The following is a 9,429-nucleotide window of genomic DNA, read 5'->3' on the forward strand; positions in this document are numbered from 1 at the left end:
TGTCATGTTTCTTTTACGCATTGGAGTGTTAATCACAAAATCATTACCCTGGCTGTCTGGATTGCTTGTCCACTGCCTCCCTGGGAAGGCTGCTCCTTAAGAATCTGCTGCCCTTGTCCTTCCAGGTGATGGTTACATACATAGATTACATAGAACATACAGTGCAGAAGGAGGCCATTCGGCCCATCGAGTCTGCACCGACCCACATTAATCCCTCACTTCCACCCAATAACCCCTCCCAACCCTTATGGACACTACGGGTAATTTAGCATGGCCAATCCACCTAACCTGCACGTCTTTGGACTGTGGGAGGAAACCGGAGCACCCGGAGGAAACCCACGCGGACACGGGGAGAACGTGCAAACTCCGCACAGACAGTGACCCAGCGGGGAATCGAACCTGGGACCCTGGCGCTGTGAAGCCACAGTGCTAATCACTTGTGCTACCGTGCTGCCGATATCAAAGGGCTCGTCAGGGATTTGAACCCGGGACCTCCCATATTTTCCTGCAGCCCAAACCCCGAAGTGAGAATCTTACCCCTAGACCAATGAGCCAGTAAAATGGTGACCAGGGTTTGGAAGCTCCTATCTGGTGAGTTCCCACACTTCAGTAACAAATGATGAAATGTTTGCTCCACACCCACAGGGTTTCATCTGTTTAAAGCCACAGAAAGGTCCCGTTTTCTCCTGGATTTTGAGACAAATTAGCTTTCAAAATGATGCAGAGTCTCAGCCAATGAGGGAGGTCTGGGCTCAGCCCCTCCCCTCATTCACTCTGATTGGTTGGAGGACCAGTCGCTCCCGCTCAGTCCTCCACCCCGCCCATCTTCCTATTGGTCGAGAGGTGCCGTCAATCACTCCCCGGTCATTGTGGTCTGGCGCATGGGCAATGCTGTTGCTGGATTTTAGTAAGAAGTCTTACAACACCAGGTTAAAGTCCAACAGGTTTGTTTCAAACACTAGCTTCCAGAGCACTGCCCCTTCCTCAGGTGAATGAAGAGGTATGTTCCAGAAACATATATATAGACAAATTCAAAGATGCAAGACAATGCTTGGAATGCGAGCATTTGCAGTTAATTAAGTGTTTATAGATCCAGAGAAATGAGTAACCCCAGGTTAAATAGGTGTGAATTGTCTCAAGCCAGGACAGTTGGTAGGAGTTCGCAAGCCCAGTCCAGATGGTGGGGGGTGAATGTAATGCGACATGAATCCCAGGTCGCGGTTGAGGCCGCACTCGTGTGCGGAACTTGGCTATAAGTTTCTGCTCGGCGATTCTGCGTTGTCGCGCGTCCTGAAGGCCGCTTTCGAGAACGCTTACCCGGAGATCAGAGGCTGAATGCCTTTGACTGCTGAAGTGTTCCCTGAGTGGAAGGGAACATTCCTGCCTGGTGATTGTCACGCGATGTCCGTTCATTCGTTGTCGCAGCGTCTGCATGGTCTCGCCAATGTACCACGCTTCGGGACATCCTTTCCTGCAGCGTATGAGGTAGACAACGTTGGCCGAGTCGCACGAGTATGTACCGCGTACCTGGTGGGTGGTGTTCTCACGTGTAATGGTGGTATACATGTCGATGATCTGGCAATTGCGTCTTGCAGAGATTGCCATGGCAGGGTTGTGTGGTGTCGTGGTTGCTGTTCTGAAGGCTGGGTAGTTTGCTGCAATGGTTTGTTTGAGGTTGCACGGTTGTTTGAAGGCAAGTAGTGGGGGTGTGGGAATGACCTAGGCAAGATATTCATCTTCATCGATGACGTGTTGAAGGCTACGAAGAAGATGTCGTAGTTTCTCGGTCCAGGAAAGTACTGGACGACGAAGGGTACTCTGTCGGTTGTGTCCCATGTTTGTCTTCTGAGGAGGTTGGTGCGTTTTTTTGCTGTGGCGCATTGGAACTGTCGATCGATGAGTCGAGCGCCATAACCCATTCATACGAGGGCACCTTTCAGCGTCTGTAGATGTCTGTTGCGCTCCTCCTCGTCTGAGCAGATCCTGTGTATACGGAGGGCCTGTCCATAGGGGATGGCTTCCTTAATGTGTTTAGGGTGGAAGCTGGAGAAGTGGAGCATCGTGAGGTTATCCGTGGGCTTGCGGTAAAGCGAACTGCTGAGGTGACCCTCCTTGATGGAGATGAGTGTGTCCAAGAATGCAACTGATTTTGGAGAGTAGTCCATAGTGAGTCTGATGGTGGGATGGAACTTAATGATGTCATCGTGTATTTGTTTCAGTGAATCTTCGCCGTGGGTCCAAAGGAAAAAAATGTCATCGATGTATCTGGTGTATAACGCCGATTGAAGGTCCTGTGCGGTGAGGAGGTCTTGTTCAAACTTGTGCATGAAGATGTTGGCAAATTGAGGTGCGAATTTGGTCCCCACGGCTGTTCCGTGCGTCTGGATGAAGAACTTGTTGTCGAAGGTGAAGACGTCGTGATCCAGAATGAAGCGGATGAGTTGCAGAATTGCGTCTGGAGATTGGCAGTTGTCGGTGTTGAGTACTGAGGCTGTTGCAGCAATGCTGCCGTCATGTGATTTTAAAGCTCTTCTCACATTCAGAACATTTGAAAGGTTTCTTATCCGAGTGAACAAGTTGGTGTGATCGGAGGCTGGTTAAATAAATGAATCCCTTTCCACATAAAGAGCAGGTGAATGACCTCTCCCCTGTGTGAACTCGCTGGTGTTTCTGGAGGCCAGATAACTGAGTAAATCCCTTCCCACACACTGTACATCTGAACGGCCTCTCCTCGTTGTGAACCCGCTGGTGTATCAGCAGATCATTTGTGGTTTTATAACTCTTCTCACATTCAGTACATTTGAAAGGTCTGTTATCACTGTGAACCAATCTGTGAGTAGCGAGGTGGGATGATCGTGTGAATCCTTTCCCACACACAGAGCAGGTGAATGGTCTCTCCCCAGTGTGAGTGCGTTCGTGTTCAATGAGAATCTGTGATCGTTTGAATAGCTTCCCACAGTGAGAGCAACTGAACTGTCTCTCAGTGCCAACAACCTGGTGCTTGACCAGGTCCTCGGAGAATTTAGAGTTATCACAGTCTGACTGGTTAAACAGCCACTCATCAATATGAACTTGCTGGTGGGTCAGCAGGTGGAATGACTGAATGAATTCCTTCCCACACATGGAGCAGGTGAACGGCCTCTCTCCAGTGTGACTGCGTCAACGCATTTCCAGCAGGGATGGGTAATTGAATCCCTTCCCACAGTCCCCACATTTCCACGGTTTCAGTGGCGTCAGTGTTGTTGTGTCCATCCAGGTTGGATGATCAGTGGAAACCTCGTCCACAAACAGAACACGTGTTTCTCCCTACAGTGAATGGGGTGATGTTTGTTTCAGGCTGTGTAACTGGTTAAAACTCTTTCCACAGTCAGTTCACTGGAACACTCTCACTCAGGTGTGTGTGGGTCTCGGGGCTTTTCCTGTCACACTGATGTTTGAAATCTTTTCCCACAGACAGAACAGACAAATATTTCTCCTTCCACATTCAAAGACCGATGATATTCAGGTCCTCATGAATTAAGTGACTCTGTCAGATCTCGATATGATGTTTGGTTTGAGTTTCCCATCTGCAAATCAACGACCTCTTGTGCCTTGTAAAAGACATTGACAGTGTCAGTATTCCCATTTGTACAGGATAGAAATTTAGAACCAACAATTCCAGTTTCTATGAATTTTGTTTCTCTCTTGTTTCCCCAAACTTGTGGTCCAATCAAACTTCCTTCTCAACTACACCAGAATGTTGTTTCCAGTGTCTATGGGACATTCTGCACCCTGAGGTGGCCACCAGTGTGGAAGGTCTCAAGTGTTCCGCTAGACACCGCATGCCCCCTCTCCAGGACAACCCAGGGACCGACAAGACCACAGAAGAGGGGCCGACAGCCAGAGTTACCCCCCTGCCGATCTACAGGCTGCTGCTTTAATCAGGCCCAAAAGCAGGTCCAGGAGCAGATCCTCTGACTTATTCAGTCCCCTCCACACTGGGCAGGCAGTGATTAGTAGTGTGAGGTTGAAGTGCAAAACCAAATGGAGAAGCAGCTCCTTCAGGTAACCATACAGGGGCTATATAGCTGGTTTAGCTCAGTCGGCTAGATAGCTGGTTTGTGATGCAGAATAAGGCCAACAGTGCGGGTTCAATTCCTGTACCAGCTTACCCAAACAGGTGCCGGAATGTGGCGATTAGGGGCTTTTCACAGTAGCTTCATAATTGTGACAATAAAAGGTTATTATTAGGGGCTGTAACCTTTCACTGAAAATAAATATAAGGCCCAAAGTGGGAAGCACGGTGCCGAGAACCCAGATTCGAACCCAGCCCCTGGTCACTATCTGTGTGAAGTTTGTACATATTCCCCGTGTCTGCGTGAGTCTCAAAAGAAAGGGAAGCTGAAACGAAAGAGAAAATGCTGGAAAATCTCAGCAAGTCTGGCAGCATCTGTAGGGAGAGAAAAGAGCTAATGTTTGGAGTCCGATGACTCTTTGTCAAAGCTGAAAGGGGAGCTGAATTGGGGCTATATTGCCCCTTAATTGGAATAAAAGAACTGGGTGCTCTAAATTTATTTTTTAAAATAAAATTATATGACCCAAATACCCCTCTAGGCCGCGAACATCAAGCGCAACCCGTTAAGTGGGAAATATGTTTAAAAACGTGCTATCAACAATTCGGCCCCGGACACTAGGACCCGGTGAGAACAGAAACCTGTAGCTCCGCCTACTCTGCGTCTTAAGGCTACAGCGCATGCACTCCGCCCTGAAACAAGATGGCGACCATTAGCCAGAAGCTGGGTCTGGGGAAAAAAGACCCGGAGCTGGAAACGCGGGATCTGCAGAGTCTCATTCAGGGTTTGAGGCCCTCACCGGGTGTTTAGAAACCCTCCCTATCCAGATCCGGCCCCATTGTTCCCTCAGAGTTTCCACATCCTTCCCACTGCAGACGACAAAAGAGCGACCCTCCCCCTCGCCATTACTTACACTGCATATGCGCAGCCTATTCCTATTCCTCTGGCGTGAAGAGGGGACATTCACTGCCGCGGGGAATGCTGGGTAAACACCCGGCATCGAAAATACTAAAACCAAAGAAAATGCTGGAAAATCTCAGCAGGTCTGGCAGCATCTGTAGGGAGAGAAAAGAGCTGACGTTTCGAGTCCAGGTGACCTTTTGTCAAAGCTGGAAATACTAATCAAAAATACTAATTAGTTAGTCGTGATCTTTTTTGCTGTGATGTGGATATTGGGAGAAAATGGGAAATTTATAAAATTAGGAACCAAGTAATAAACCCATGTGCACAGACCCTTCATTATCCATCAGAAAGATGGAGTGATGATGTGGAGATGCCGGCGTGGGACTGGAGTGAGCACAGTAAGAAGTCTCACAACACCTGGTTAAAGTCCAACAGGTTTGTTTCAAACGCTAGCTTTCGGAGCACTGCTCCTTCCTCAGGTGACTATACAGGGGCTATATAACTGGTTTTGCTCAGTGGGCTAGATAGCTGGTTTGTGATGCAAAATAAGGCCAACAGCGTGGGTTCAATTCCTGTAAGATGGAGTGATAATTGGTGGAGAATTTCAAATGCCCCAAAGTTTTCCAAAACAGCAGCAATGACAGAGTCCAATGCAAACGCAGAAGGTGGGGTGACTGAGTGAAGCATTTTGGTGATACAATGGTAAGCACTATTACCTCACAGTGCCAGAGACTCAAATTCAATTCCGGCATTGGGTGACTGTGTGGAATTTGCACTTTATCCCCATGTCTGCGTGCCTTGCCTCTGGGTGCTCTGGTTTGCTCCCACAGTCCAAAGATGTGCAGGTTAGGTGGACTGGCAATGCTAAATTGTCCCTTTGTCCAGGGATGTCAATTTATCTGGGGTTACGGGGATAGGGCAGGGAAGTGGGCCTAGGTAGTGTGCTCTTGCAGAGGGCAGGTGCAGACTTGATGGGTCGAGTAGCCTCCTTCTGCACTATAGGAATTCTTGGTTCTATTGCACCAAGTTACTGTCAGGATTGTATTTGCGTGGATATTCCAGGTCAGTTTTAAAAATGCATTCATGGGAGGTGGGTGCGGCTGGTTCAGCCAGCATTTATTGCCAATCCCTGGTTGCCCTTGAGATGTTGCTGGTGAGTTGCCTTCTTGAACTGCTGCAGTCAATGTTGTGTAGGAACACTCACGGTGTTGTTAGGGAGGGAATTCGGGATTTTCCTGGAGGAATGGCAATATATCTCCTTGTCAGGGTGGTGAGTGGTTTGGAGGGAAATTTCCAGGTGGTGTTTTTTCCCCCAAATGTCTGCTGCCCTTATCCTTTTCGGTGGCAGTGGGCTTGGATTTTATTTTATTGCAGGTTTTATATAGATTTTCAAAATAAAATCTTTGGAAGTATGTTAGTGAACATTTGAAACAATTCCAGCAACTTTGTTATCCACTTCACCTTAGTTCCAACCCCACAATTTACCAGATATGTTCAGCTCAATTTCACAACTTACCTTTGTGTTTTTGTGGCTTGTCTCTCATGTTTCCCTCTTTCTGTTTTCAATTCATTTTTGAAGGTATTAGAAGATGAGAAATTACAGACAATCGTAAATCAAAGATCAGGTCAAGATCTGACTCAGTCATTCGATTCTCCAGGATCTGAATATCATCAGCTTTTGAACATGGAAGGAAAAAGCACCGTTCACCATGGGGTAAAACTGCATATGTGTTCTGTGTGTGGACAAGGTTTCAACCGTTCATTTGGCCTGACGAGATACAAGCACAGTCACACCGGGGAAAGACCGTATAAATGTGAAGACTGTGGGAGAGGATTCCATTATCCAGTTGACCTGGAAAGTCACCGGCGCACTCACACTGGAGAGAGATGTTTCACCTGCTGAGTGTGTGGGAAGGGATTCACTCAGTGGGCTGGCCTGTTGATACACCAGCGTATTCATAACAGGGAGAGGCAGTTCACCTGCTCCGTGTGGGGGAAGGGATTTACTCAATCAGCTGGCCTGTTGATACCAGTGCATTCACAGCAGGGCGATATAGTTCACCTGCTCCGAATGTGGAAAGGGATTTACTCAGTCATCGGCCCTGCTGATACATTGGCACATTCACACAGGGGAGAGGCCGTTCACCTGCTCTGTGTGTGGGAAGGGAAGCACTGATTTCTCTGCCCTGCAGTCACACCAGCGAGTTCACACCAACAAGAGAGAGTTTAAATGCTCTGATTGTGGAAAGAGTTTTATAAGTCCACGCACACTGAGGGAGCACCACTACATTCACACCGATTCCACACCGTTCAGCTGCTCTCACTGCCAGAAGGGGTACAGGACATCTTTCCACCTTGTGGCACATGAGAACATTCACACTGGGGACAGGCCGTTCACCTGCTCTGAATGTGGGAAGGGATTTAATCGGTCATCCAACCTGCAGAAACACCAACATGTTCACGGTGAAGAGAGACCGTTTAAATGCCCCGATTGCGGGAAGTGCTATAAAAGTTCTGAGGAACTGCAGCACCATCAGCGTGTTCACTCTGACGAGAGACCGTTCAGGTGCTCTCACTACGGGACTGGGTTCAGGAGAACAGGCGACCTCACTGTACACCAGCGAATTCACACTGGGGAGAGGCCGTTCACCTGCCATGTGTGTGGGAAGGGATTCAGTTGTTTATCCCATCTCACTGCACACCAGCATGTTCACATGACTGAGAAACCGTTTAAATGTCCTGACTGTGAGAAGAGCTTTAAAAGCAGAAAACTTCTGCTTATACAGCAGCGTAATCACTCTGGAGACAGACCATTCACCTGCACAGTGTGGGAAAGGATTTACCCGGTCATCCACTCTGCTGAGGCCAGCAGGTTCACAGCGAAGAGAAGCCAGTCACTTGTTCCATGTGCCGGAAGGGATTTACCCGGTCATACAACCTGCTGAGACACCAGCGAGTTCACCAGTGATTACAGGGGTGTGATTCTGCTGTTATTGCTGCTGTTAATCACATCCAGGACTGTTTATTCTGATAGTTGGAGTTTATTTCTGATGTAAAGCAGCCCTATTGGACTTGGTGTGTGCCCCACAGCATTTCTCATTCATGTGTGAATAGAACATCATCTCCGCAAACCTTGTTTTAAATTTGCATTGAACTGAACATGAACAATAAACAGATCTCAGTCCAATCCTGCAGCTGCATATTGACAGGGGAAAGTCTGTTCTGTAACTTGAGGATAAGGCCGTGTATGCTCTGAATGTTTGTAATCATTAGGTTTAAGCTATGTGATAGACACCTAACTTATCAGACATTGAAGGAATTACTCTGAAAGTAAACTCACCGATTTCTCACCTCAGACTCTGGTCCTGCTGTAATGAACACTCAGCATCCATTAGTGCTGATTTACAGTGAATTACTGAATATCCTGTGGGATCTTTGTTTTGTGAAATATCTCTGCCCATTAGTGCTGAACTGCTGGATAAATCTGATTATATTTCAACATGATTTGGATTTAGTTCAAAGTGCAGGTTAGCTGGGATTGGCTGTGCTAAATTGCCCCTTAGTGTCCAAAGATGTGCAGGTTGGGTGGGGTTACAGGGATAGGGCAGGGGAGTGGGCCCAGGTAGGGTGCTGTTTCGGAGCATCGGTACAGACTCAATGGGCTGAATGGCCTCCTTCTGCAATGTAGGGATTCTATGACAAGAAAGGGTATGTGAGCCCAGATAAATGGGTAATTTGTAACCAATAAACAATGTTTATGTCCTGACTTGTAGTCTGGCGTCTTTGTGATTTGTGAAGATTTAATTCACTCACTCAGCAGCTTGAGGGGAACCAGACTGAGTTTTAAAAAAATGAATTTAGAGTACCCAATTTTCCAATTAAGGGGCAATTTCGCCTGTTCAATCCACCTGCCCTGCACATCTTTGGGTTGTGGGGATGAAACCCACGCAAACACGGGGAGAATATGCAAACTCCACACAGACAGTGACCCAGAGCCCGGATCGAACCTGGGACCTCAACACCGTGAGGCAGAAGTGCTAACCACTGTGCTGCCCTCAGATTGAGGTTTAACGAACATAATGAGCAGGAAGAGGCCTTTCGGTCGTTCGAGCCTGTCCTACTATTCTTTTATTTGTCTAGGGGATGTGTGTATCACTGGCTAGCATTTATTGCCCATTCCTGATTGCCCTTGAATTGATTTGCCAGTTCAGAAGTCATTTCTGTGGGTCTGGAGTCACGTAGACCAGACCAGGTAAGGGTGACATATTTACTTCCCTCAAGGGCATCAGATAGGTTTTTACAACATTTGATAATGGTTTTCATGGTCATCAAAAGATTTTAATTTGAGATTTTTATTGAATTCAAATCTGACCATCTGCCATGGTGGGATTCGAACCCAGATCCCAGGAGCAGTCCCCTGGGTCTCTGGATTTCTGACCCTGTGACAATACCACTACATCACCGTCTCCTCGAT

The 9,429-nt window shown here is 47.6% G+C and overlaps 1 long non-coding RNA gene across 1 annotated transcript; it reads left to right on the forward strand.

Annotated features, from left to right (window-relative positions):
• The first annotated feature begins 4,632 nt into the window (after positions 1-4,632).
• On the forward strand, positions 4,633-8,721 carry LOC140418498 (uncharacterized). The gene is made up of 2 exons (XR_011945085.1): positions 4,633-5,390; positions 6,535-8,721. It is a non-coding gene; the product is annotated as an uncharacterized lncRNA (long non-coding RNA).
• The last annotated feature ends 708 nt before the right edge of the window (positions 8,722-9,429 follow it).

The sequence above is a fragment of the Scyliorhinus torazame genome, chromosome 5, assembly GCF_047496885.1.
Source record: "Scyliorhinus torazame isolate Kashiwa2021f chromosome 5, sScyTor2.1, whole genome shotgun sequence".
Taxonomy (NCBI): Eukaryota; Metazoa; Chordata; class Chondrichthyes; order Carcharhiniformes; family Scyliorhinidae; genus Scyliorhinus; species Scyliorhinus torazame.